Here is a 12,396-nt window from a genome sequence, read left to right as displayed (position 1 = left end):
CTCAGTAATGCATCATCATAATGAGCTCAATGTGACTAAGGCGTTAGTCACGGGATCATGCATTGCGGTACGAGTAAAGAGACTTGCCGGTAACGAGATTGAACAAGGTATTGGGATACCGACGATCGAATCTCGGGCAAGTAACATACCGATTGACAAAGGGAATTGTATACGGGATTGATTGAATCCTCGACACCGTGGTTCATCCGATGATATCATCGTGGAACATGTGGGAGCCAACATGGGTATCCAGATCCCGCTGTTGGTTATTGACCGGAGAGGCGTCTCGGTCATGTCTGCATGTCTCCCGAACCCGTAGGGTCTACACACTTAAGGTCCGGTGACGCTAGGGTTGTAGAGATATATGTATGCGGAAACCCGAAAGTTGTTCGGAGTCCCGTATGAGATCCCGGACGTCACGAGAGGTTCCGGAATGGTCCGGAGGTAAAGATTTATATATGGGAAGTCTTATTTTGGTTGCCGGAAAAGTTTCGCACTTTATCGGTATTGTACCGGGAGTGCCGAAAGGGGTCCGGGGGTCCACCAGCCCCGGGGGGCCACATGGGCTGTAAGGGGTGCGCCTTGGCCTATATGGGCCAAGGGCACCAGCCCCAAGAGGCCCATGCGCAAGAGATAAGAAAGAAGGGAGAGTCCTAAAGGGGGAAGGCACCTCCGAGGTGCCTTGGGGGGGAAGGACTCCCCCCTGGCCGCACCCTTCCTTGGAGGAAGGGGTAAGGCTGCGCCCCCCCTCTCCCTTGGCCCTATATATAGTGGGGGGAAGGGAGGGCAGCATCATCTAAGCCTTGGGCGCCTCCCTCCTCCCCTGCAACACCTCTCTCTCTCTCTCGTAGAAGCTCGGCGAAGCCCTGCCGGAGACCCGCTACATCCACCACCACGCCGTCGTGCTGTTGGATCTCCATCAACCTCTCCTCCCCCCTTGCTGGATCAAGAAGGAGGAGACGTCGCTGCACCGTACGTGTGTTGAACGCGGAGGTGCCGTACGTTCGGCACTCGGTCATCGGTGATTTGGATCACGGCGAGTACGACTCCGTCATCCACGTTCATTGGAACGCTTCCGCTCGCGATCTACAAGGGTATGTAGATCCACTCCTTTCCCTTCGTTGCTAGTAGACTCCATAGATGCATCTTGGTGAGCGTAGGAAAATTTTAAATTATGCTACAGTTCCCAACAGTGGCATCATGAGCCAGGCCTATGCGTAGTTACTATGCACGAGTAGAACACAAAGAAGTTGTGGGCGTTGATGTTGCCAATTCTTCTTGCCGCTACTAGTCGTTTCTTGTTTCGGCGGCATTGTAGGATGAAGCGGCCCGGACCAACCTTACACGTACGCTTACGTGAGACTGGTTCCACCGACTGACATGCACTAGTTGCATAAGGTGGCTAGCGGGTGTCTGTCTCTCCTACTTTAGTCGGAACGGATTCGATGAAAAGGGTCCTTATGAAGGGTAAATAGAAATTGGCAAATCACGTTGTGGTCATACGTAGGTAAGAAACGTTCTTGCTAGAAACCTACAAACCACGTAAAAACTTGCAACAACAATTAGAGGACGTCTAACTTGTTTTTGCAGCAAGTGTTATGTGATGTGATATGGCCAGAAGATGTGATGAATGATATATGTGATGTATGAGATTGATCGTATTCTTGTAATAGGAATCACGACTTGCATGTCGATGAGTATGACAACCGGCAGGAGCCATAGGAGTTGTCTTTATTATTTTGCATGACCTGCGTGTCATTGAATAACGCCATGTAATTTACTTTACTTTGTTGCTAAACGCGTTAGCCATACAAGTAGAAGTAATCGTTGGCGTGACGACTTCATGAAGACACAATGATGGAGATCATGATGATGGAGATCATGGTGTCATGCCGGTGACAAAGATGATCATGGTGCCCCGAAGATGGAGATCAAAGGAGCATGATGATATTGGCCATATCATGTCACTATTTGATTGCATGTGATGTTTATCATGTTTTTGCATCTTATTTGCTTAGAACGACGGTAGCAAATAGGATGATCCCTTATAATAATTTCAAGAAAGTGTTCACCCTGACTGTGCACCGTTGCGAAGGTTCGTTGTTTCGAAGCACCACGTGATGATCGGGTGTGATAGATTCTAACGTTCGAATACAACGGGTGTTGACAAGCCTAGCATGTACAGACATGGCCTCGGAACACACGCAATACACTTAGGTTCACTTGACGAGCCTAGCATGTACAGACATGGCCTCGGAACACGGAGGACCGAAGGTCGAGCATGAGTCGTATAGAAGATACGATCAACATGGAGATGTTCACCGATCTTGACTAGTCCGTCTCACGTGATGATCGGACACGGCCTAGTCGAATTCGGATCATGTTTCACTTAGATGACTAGAGGGATGTCTATCTGAGTGGGAGTTCATTAAATAATTTGATTATATGAACTTAATTATCATGAACTTAGTCTAAATCTTTACACTATGTATTGTAGATCAAATGGCCCACGTTGTCCTCAATTTCAACGCGTTCCTAGAGAAAACCAAGCTGAAAGATGATGGCAGCAACTATACGGACTGGGTCCGGAACCTGAGGATCCTCCTCATAGCAGCCAAGAAAGATTATGTCTTAGAAGCACCGCTAGGTGAAGCACCAATCCCTGAGAACCAAGACGTTATGAACGCTTGGCAGCAGCGTGCTGATGATTACTCCCTCGTTCAGTGCGGCATGCTTTACAGCTTAGAACCGGGTCTCCAAAAGCGTTTTGAGAAACATGGAGCATATGAGATGTTCGAGGAGCTGAAACTGGTTTTTCAAGCTCATGCCCGGGTCGAGAGATATGATGTCTCCGACAAGTTCTTCAGCTGTAAAATGGAGGAGAATAGTTCTGTTAGTGAGCACATACTCAGAATGTCTGGGTTGCACAACCGCTTGTCTCAGCTGGGAGTTAATCTCCCGGATGACGCGGTCATTGACAGAATCCTCCGGTCGCTTCCACCAAGCTACAAGAGCTTTGTGATGAACTACAATATGCAGGGGATGGAAAAGACCATTCCCGAGGTATATTCAATGCTGAAATCAGCTGAGGTAGAGATCAGAAAAGAACATCAAGTGTTGATGGTGAATAAAACCACTAAGTTCAAGAAGGGCAAGGGTAAGAAGAACTTCAAGAAGGACGGCAAGGGAGTTGCCGCGCCCGGTAAGCCAGTTACCGGGAAGAAGTCAAAGAATGGACCCAAACCCGAGACTGAGTGCTTTTATTGCAAGGGAAGTGGTCACTGGAAGCGGAACTGCCCCAAATACTTAGCGGACAAGAAGAAGGCCGGCAACACCCAAGGTATATGTGATATACTAGTAATTGATGTGTACCTTACCAGTACTCGTAGTAGCTCCTGGGTATTTGATACCGGTGCGGTTGCTCATATTTGTAACTCAAAACAGGAACTACGGAATAAACGGAGACTGGCGAAGGACGAGGTGACGATGCGCGTCGGGAATGGTTCCAAGGTCGATGTGATCGCCGTCGGCACGCTACCTCTGCATCTCCCTACGGGATTAGTTTTAAACCTCAATAATTGTTATTTAGTGCCAGCTTTGAGCATGAACATTGTATCTGGATCTCGTTTAATTCGAGATGGCTACTCATTTAAATCCGAGAATAATGGTTGTTCTATTTATTTGAGAGATATGTTTTATGGTCATGCCCCGCTGGTCAATGGTTTATTTTTGATGAATCTCGAACGTGATGTTACACATGTTCATAGTGTGAATACCAAAAGATGTAAAGTTGATGACGATAGTCCCACATACTTGTGGCACTGCCGCCTTGGTCATATTGGTGTCAAGCGCATGAAGAAGCTCCATGCAGATGGACTTTTGGAGTCTCTTGATTACGAATCATTTGACACGTGCGAACCATGCCTCATGGGTAAGATGACCAAGACTCCGTTCTCCGGAACAATGGAGCGAGCAACCAACTTATTGGAAATCATACATACCGATGTGTGCGGTCCAATGAGTGTTGAGGCTCGCGGAGGATATCATTATGTTCTCACTCTCACAGATGATTTAAGTAGATATGGATATGTCTACCTAATGAAACACAAGTCTGAAACCTTTGAAAAGTTCAAGGAATTTCAGAGTGAAGTCGAGAATCAATGTGACAGGAAAATAAAATTCTTACGATCAGATCGTGGTGGAGAATATTTAAGTCACGAGTTTGGTGCACACTTAAGGAAATGTGGAATAGTTTCACAACTCACGCCGCCTGGAATACCTCAGAGAAATGGTGTGTCCGAACGTCGTAATCGCACTCTATTGGATATGGTGCGATCTATGATGTCTCTTACCGATTTACCGCTCTCATTTTGGGGCTATGCTTTAGAGACTGCCGCATTCACTTTAAATAGGGCACCGTCTAAATCCGTTGAGACGACACTGTATGAATTATGGTTTGGGAAGAAACCTAAGCTGTCGTTTCTAAAAGTTTGGGGATGCGATGCTTATGTCAAGAAACTTCAACCTGAAAAGCTCGAACCCAAATCGAAAAAATGCGTCTTCATAGGATACCCTAAGGAAACTATTGGGTATACCTTCTACCTCAGATCCGAAGGCAAGATCTTCGTTGCCAAGAACGGGTCCTTTCTAGAGAAGGAGTTTCTCTCGAAAGAATTGAGTGGGAGGAAAGTGGAGCTTGACGAGGTGATAGTCACCCCTTCCGAACCGGAAAGTAGCGCAGCGCGGGAAAATGTTCCTGTGGTGCCTACACCGACTGGGGAGGAAGTTAATGATGATGATCATGAAGCTTCAGATCAAGTTGCTGAACTTCGTAGGTCCACAAGGACACGTTCCGCACCAGAGTGGTACGGCAACCCTGTCCTGGAAATCATGTTGTTAGACAACGGTGAACCTTCGAACTATGAAGAAGCGATGGCGGGCCCGGATTCCGACAAATGGCTAGAAGCCATGAAATCCGAGATAGAATCCATGTATGAAAACAAAGTATGGACTTTGACTGACTTGCCCGATGAGCGGCGAGCCATAGAAAACAAATGGATCTTTAAGAAGAAGACGGACGCAGATGGTAATGTGACCATCTACAAAGCTCGACTTGTCGCTAAGGGTTATCGGCAAGTTCAAGGGGTTGACTACGATGAGACTTTCTCACCAGTAGCGAAGCTGAAGTCCGTCCGAATCATGTTAGCAATTGCCGCATACTATGATTATGAGATATGGCAGATGGACGTCAAAACGGCATTCCTTAACGGCTTCCTTGAGGAAGAGTTGTATATGATGCAGCCGGAAGGTTTTGTCGATCCTAAGAATGCTAACAAAGTATGCAAGCTCCAACGCTCAATCTATGGGCTGGTGCAAGCATCTCGGAGTTGGAACATTCGCTTTGATGAGATGATCAAAGCGTTTGGGTTTACACAGACTTATGGAGAAGCCTGTGTTTACAAGAAAGTGAGTGGGAGCTCTGTAGCATTTCTCATATTATATGTGGATGACATACTATTGATGGGAAATGATATAGAATTCTTGGAAAGTATAAAGGCCTATTTGAATAAGTGTTTTTCAATGAAGGACCTTGGAGAAGCTGCTTATATATTAGGCATCAAGATCTATAGAGATAGATCAAGACGCCTCATTGGTCTTTCACAGAGTACATACCTTGACAAGATATTGAAGAAGTTCAATATGGATCAGTCCAAGAAGGGGTTCTTGCCTGTATTGCAAGGTGTGCAATTGAGCACGGCTCAATGCCCGACCACGGCAGCAGATATAGAAGAGATGAGTGTCATCCCCTATGCCTCGGCCATAGGGTCTATCATGTATGCCATGCTGTGTACCCGACCTGATGTAAACCTTGCCGTAAGTTTGGTAGGAAGGTACCAAAGTAATCCCGGCAAGGAACACTGGACAGCGGTCAAGAATATCCTGAAGTACCTGAAAAGGACTAAGGATATGTTTCTCGTTTATGGAGGTGACGAAGAGCTCGTCGTAAAGGGTTACGTCGACGCTAGCTTCGACACAGATCTGGATGACTCGAAGTCATAGACTGGATACGTGTATATTTTGAATAGAGGAGCAGTAAGCTGGTGAAGTTGCAAGCAGAGCGTCGTGGCGGGATCTACATGTGAAGCGGAATACATGGCAGCCTCGGAGGTAGCACAGGAAGCAGTCTGGATGAAGGAGTTCATTACCGACCTAGGGGTGATTCCCAATGCGTCGGGCCCGATGACTCTCTTCTGTGACAACACTGGAGCTATTGCCCTTGCGAAGGAGCCCAGGTTTCACAGGAAGACCAGGCATATCAAGCGTCGCTTCAACTCCATTCGTGAAAGTGTTCAAAATGGAGACATAGATATTTGTAAAGTACATACGGACCTGAATGTAGCAGATCCGTTGACTAAACCTCTCCCTAGAGCAAAACATGATCAACACCAGGACGCAATGGGTGTTCGATTCATCACAATGTAACTAGATTATTGACTCTAGTGCAAGTGGGAGACTGTTGGAAATATGCCCTAGAGGCAATAATAAATGGTTATTATTATATTTCTGTGTTCATGATAATAGTCTATTATTCATGCTATAATTGTATTGTCCGGAAATCGTAATACATGTGTGAATACATAGACCACAAAGTGTCCCTAGTAAGCCTCTAGTTGACTAGCTCGTTGATCAACAGATAGTCATGGTTTCCTGACTATGGACATTGGATGTCATTGATAACGGGATCACATCATTAGGAGAATGATGTGATGGACAAGACCCAATCGTAAGCATAGCATAAAAGATCGTGTAGTTTTCTTTGCTAGAGCTTTTCCAATGTCAAGTATCTTTTCCTTAGACCATGAGATCGTGCAACTCCCGGATACCGTAGGAGTGCTTTGGGTGTGCCAAACGTCACAACGTAACTGGGTGACTATAAAGGTGCACTACGGGTATCTCCGAAAGTGTCTGTTGGGTTGGCACGGATCGAGACTGGGATTTGTCACTCCGTGTGACGGAGAGGTATCTCTGGGCCCACTCGGTAATGCATCATCATAATGAGCTCAATGTGACTAAGGCGTTAGTCACGGGATCATGCATTGCGGTACGAGTAAAGAGACTTGCCGGTAACGAGATTGAACAAGGTATTGGGATACCGACGATCGAATCTCGGGCAAGTAACATACCGATTGACAAAGGGAATTGTATACGGGATTGATTGAATCCTCGACACCGTGGTTCATCCGATGATATCATCGTGGAACATGTGGGAGCCAACATGGGTATCCAGATCCCGCTGTTGGTTATTGACCGGAGAGGCGTCTCGGTCATGTCTGCATGTCTCCCGAACCCGTAGGGTCTACACACTTAAGGTCCGGTGACGCTAGGGTTGTAGAGATATATGTATGCGGAAACCCGAAAGTTGTTCGGAGTCCCGTATGAGATCCCGGACGTCACGAGAGGTTCCGGAATGGTCCGGAGGTAAAGATTTATATATGGGAAGTCTTATTTTGGTTGCCGGAAAAGTTTCGCACTTTATCGGTATTGTACCGGGAGTGCCGAAAGGGGTCCGGGGGTCCACCAGCCCCGGGGGGGCACATGGGCTGTAAGGGGTGCGCCTTGGCCTATATGGGCCAAGGGCACCAGCCCCAAGAGGCCCATGCGCAAGAGATAAGAAAGAAGGGAGAGTCCTAAAGGGGGAAGGCACCTCCGAGGTGCCTTGGGGGGGAAGGACTCCCCCCTGGCCGCACCCTTCCTTGGAGGAAGGGGTAAGGCTGCGCCCCCCCCTCTCCCTTGGCCCTATATATAGTGGGGGGAAGGGAGGGCAGCATCATCTAAGCCTTGGGCGCCTCCCTCCTCCCCTGCAACACCTCTCTCTCTCTCGCAGAAGCTCGGCGAAGCCCTGCCGGAGACCCGCTACATCCACCACCACGCCGTCGTGCTGTTGGATCTCCATCAACCTCTCCTCCCCCCTTGCTGGATCAAGAAGGAGGAGACGTCGCTGCACCGTACGTGTGTTGAACGCGGAGGTGCCGTACGTTCGGCACTCGGTCATCGGTGATTTGGATCACGGCGAGTACGACTCCGTCATCCACGTTCATTGGAACGCTTCCGCTCGCGATCTACAAGGGTATGTAGATCCACTCCTTTCCCTTCGTTGCTAGTAGACTCCATAGATGCATCTTGGTGAGCGTAGGAAAATTTTAAATTATGCTACGGTTCCCAACAAGCCACCGCCACACCCTCCTAGCACCTCCCTCGTCGCTGCCGCTGAGGGCCGTTAGCTTGCCCGCGGCTGCAGTGAGGCCTCTCCGCCACCTTCACTCCCATGTTTCTCTCCTCTGGCGCTTCTCCTTCTTTGTCTTGATGTTATCCCCGTTGCGACTCTATGCTTTATCTTCTCTAAAAGGTGGGGGTTGGCCTAGTCCTTGCGGTCGTCCCGGCGGCATGGTTGGTCGTAGGTCATTGCCGAAGCAGCTGGCTAGGGCATGTCCCCACGCCGGCTCCGTTTGGCAACGTCGCTTTGTTGGGTCTAATAGGGTGGGGGTCAGTCAATGGATGCGAGTGTTGGATCACCACTTTGGCTGCGGGCGGCGACGGCTCTAGGATGGATTTGGTTTGGGTTGCAGCTGGTCGCCCCCCTCCTTGATCTGATACACGAGTCATGTGGGTTCGTGTGAATCTGAGCTTCCTGGGTCTTGTCATTGCCCAGATGGTTGCCAGCCATGCAGGGTTTGTAGGGCTTGGAGGAGCATTGGTGCGGCAACGGGGTTGGCCGGCTGCGCATCTCTGACTTAGGGGCTGTTTGGATTGTGACTATATTTGCCTTATATTGCCACATTATTTTTGCCACACTTGACTAACTTGAGTTGCTCAAATTGTTAGTCACAGTTTGGCTTGCCTAAGGGAATCTTGCCACACTTTTTGTGTCTATGACATGTGGAGTTCACTGCACATAAAAAATTCTTGCCTAAGATGTGGCTAAAACCAAACACCAACTAAGTTAGTCAAACTTGCCTAAGGTGAGGTGTGGCAAAGTGTGGCAAAATGTGGCTAGAAACCAAACAACCCCATAATTCTTGATGGATGTCGGGCAAGGTTGGCTCCTCGGACTCCAGAGCGGCGACTCCAGGTGGTGGGCTTAGCGGTGCCCTCGCAACGGGTGTTATCGAACAGGTGCCGGTGTGGTGTATAAAGAAGCAATCATTGAATATTAATGTTCAGATAAATTGCACTGCTTTAGAAAAATGAGTGGACAATTTTTTGGAAAACTCTAACCATACGGACGAGAGAAGGGGGGTTGTATGAAGATACCGTGCTAGAAACGAAGCTGTGTGGTAGAGTAAGATTGAATGCGTCACCCGTGGGAGCGCGGCCGCAAAGAGGTTTTAGTGCTTGTACATTCGGCACTACGTAACAAACCTAACATGAGACCGAGAAAAAGGTATGCAATGCTATACAGGTGGATGGAATAAGAATATGAATACATCATAGAGCACAAAAGAATTAGATTAACCACGATAGATGCAAATTTACCTTCATCGGAAGCCCTATATTCAACTCCATTGTTTTTTCCTTTGTCAATTGGGGATGGCAAAAGGAGACCACCAGCGACAGTACCTATCGTTGGTGTTGATGCTTCGAGGGACGAAGGTGTGGTGACCACTAGGGAGACTGTCCAATACAAGTCAGAAGATAGTAGATCTGCAGGATGATAGCGGAAACCAAGAGCAAGAGTAGAGGAGAGGGGAGAAGATCCAAAGAAGTTCATATATGTGGGATGCAAGGGTGATGCATGGGAGCAAGCTTAGTTGGGAGCACAGAAATAAAATGTGTCGTATGTGGAAGAAAGATTGTCGCCTATGCGGGAATAAAGAGCTAAGGAAAACCTTGGTGTCCAGTAAGTATCAAACAACGGAACATAGCACTTTCATTTCGGGGAAAACAAGCTTCGAATGAAAAAACTTAGAATTTAAATTGGAATAAGGTTAAAAAAATGAATGGCAAGTTACGTTATAAATTTGGTATGGCCTAACTTGAGGAATGAAAAAGGTTCAAATTGATTTGAATATTGTAGGGAAGGGAAGGAATGTTTTGAATGAATTGAAGTGTTAGTAAGCTTTGAATTTATTAGATTGAGTTAATGTAGCACATGGTCTCAGGAGCATGGGCGACACACGAACGTACAAACAGGAAATATGGCCTCACGCCACAGACTACCCTTTAATAGTCAAAGTTTACCCATTAGGACTACAAACGCGATGTACATAGGACAACGTTTTGAACGACTACGGGTTCTCCCTCTTGTTTGCAAAACCTTGCATTGAAGTTGTTTGAAAGGGAAACAAATTTCTTGTCATGAGTTGACTATATATTTTCCTTTTCTAAAGTACTGAATGGATAGATTATACATATTGAATTAGTCCTTGCATCCTTGCACTTAATGATGTGATTGTAGGAATAATTGGTATCGCACACATGGTCTAAAGAAAGGCAATTAAGGATTTAGGGTTTAAGGGTTTGTGTTTCTTGGGATATGCCCTTCTTGTAGGCCAAGTTTGAAGCACAAAACTTGCCCCTGATTCTGTTTGTGAAGCAAGTTTTGGACATGAAAACTGAAGAGGTAAAACGAAAATATGATAGAAAAAGGAGAACTGGCAATATGGTGCACTGTCATGATGCAGTTTTCTTTCATATCATATATGCTTCCTATATCCTTGTGACACCTAAGCCGGTCTTCTAAGGCAACTTTGAAATACATGAACTGGCAAAGATATTTTCTGTCTTGCAAGGCTGGCAGCATAAAAATTAAGTTAAAGGGAAATAATATAGAAAAGAAACAAATGGCAAGTTTTGAGAACAAGATCTAATAGGTTAGCAATAACAAAAATATCAAATGGAGAAAGAACAAGTTGAGACCAAAGAACCATGGGGATCCGACCGAATAGGAAGAGGATGCTGAGTGTACAAATTGTTCATCGAAAAACGATGGCATCAAATTGCAATGGGACAGAAGAAGACAAAGTGATGAGTTCATACGAAGCAAAGAAAGGTAATACTCCCTCCAATTCATGATAAGTGTCATAGTTTTGAACTGAGGTTGTGACATTTATTTTGGATCAGATGGCTGCATATAAGGAAAAGGAAATAGAGAAAGAAGAGGATGGAAGACTGGTGGAACCTAAGAGTGAAACGGGACTGGTCCCAAGAAAGATGAAGATGAACACGGCTAGACAACAAAGAAGATGAAAGACTGGTGGAACATTGTTGAAAAAGAAAGTTATGTGGAGGATGTAGCACAAGGACAGGTAGAAAGACGTACAACAACGGCCCAACGAAGTATTTGTACAGAACAAACACGTGTATTGCCTCGTATTCATAGGGTTAAGAATTTGCATCCATTTTTCAACCAATTTTCGTCGAAACATCTGTCCGAATCACGACGCAGATCGACGGCTGCACCGTTTCTGCAGGTCGAATTTTCGGTCATTTTGGCACCACTTAACTCATCCCCTCATGCATTTACTGCTGAGTGGCCGGCCACATGCACTCCACCAATCTCGTTGGAAAATCCAACGCGATATGCTGTTCATCGGTGGAGAAACAGCAGTACTCCTAGATTTCGAATCTTTGGTTGCTATAGCCTCGGCGCTGTTACACAGTCGCAGTGCTCGAACAGCCAGCGCACCACATTCCGAAAATTTTCTGTTTTGCCTTCGGTTCGTGTAGGCTCCGTGCGTTACACGCTTGGGGCGCCAGATGATTGTCATGCATGTGCGGCGCGCGCCTCTAGCTGCACGCACGCGCTGTACTGTGGGCACGAGCACAACTAGTAGTACGTACCATACGTAGTTCGTCTCGTCGGCATGACGGTGACCAGTCGATCTACTAGTAGTCTGCATGGAAGAGGCTGGAACTATTCGTCAATAAATTATGGCTTGAATCCATATTTATAAATGACGATAATTCAAAACAGCCCAGAGGCTCATCTACAGTTGATGAATAGTAAAGTAAAAAAAAAAACTTGTGGTGTTCGGACATCTGAGGAGTTCATACAAAAAAATTGGTTTTTGAATATGTTCTTTTTCAAAGTTTCTCATACACCAATTTTTTTTTCACGCAAGCTCCTCTGATGTCCAAACACCATAAAAAATTACGCGCACCTTGCGGGTTTAGCATATTAGATGCCTAAAATTTTCAGATTTTTTGCTATTTTTTATTATTTAATTTGAATTTATTGTTTGGAAGCCATGCCTATACCGAATCCTTCGACTTATTTTTTTGAAAGTCAGCTAATTACTCAACCTATTCCGTTGGACAATGCAATTCTCACAACACGAAAATTCACAATTCAGCCCTCTTCTTCCAGGCGGAGTGGTAGATAACGCCTAAAATCAC

The sequence above is a fragment of the Aegilops tauschii genome, chromosome 6, assembly GCF_002575655.3.
Source record: "Aegilops tauschii subsp. strangulata cultivar AL8/78 chromosome 6, Aet v6.0, whole genome shotgun sequence".
In the NCBI taxonomy this organism is placed as follows: Eukaryota; Viridiplantae; Streptophyta; class Magnoliopsida; order Poales; family Poaceae; genus Aegilops; species Aegilops tauschii.
Note: the sequence above shows the minus strand (reverse complement) of the source record.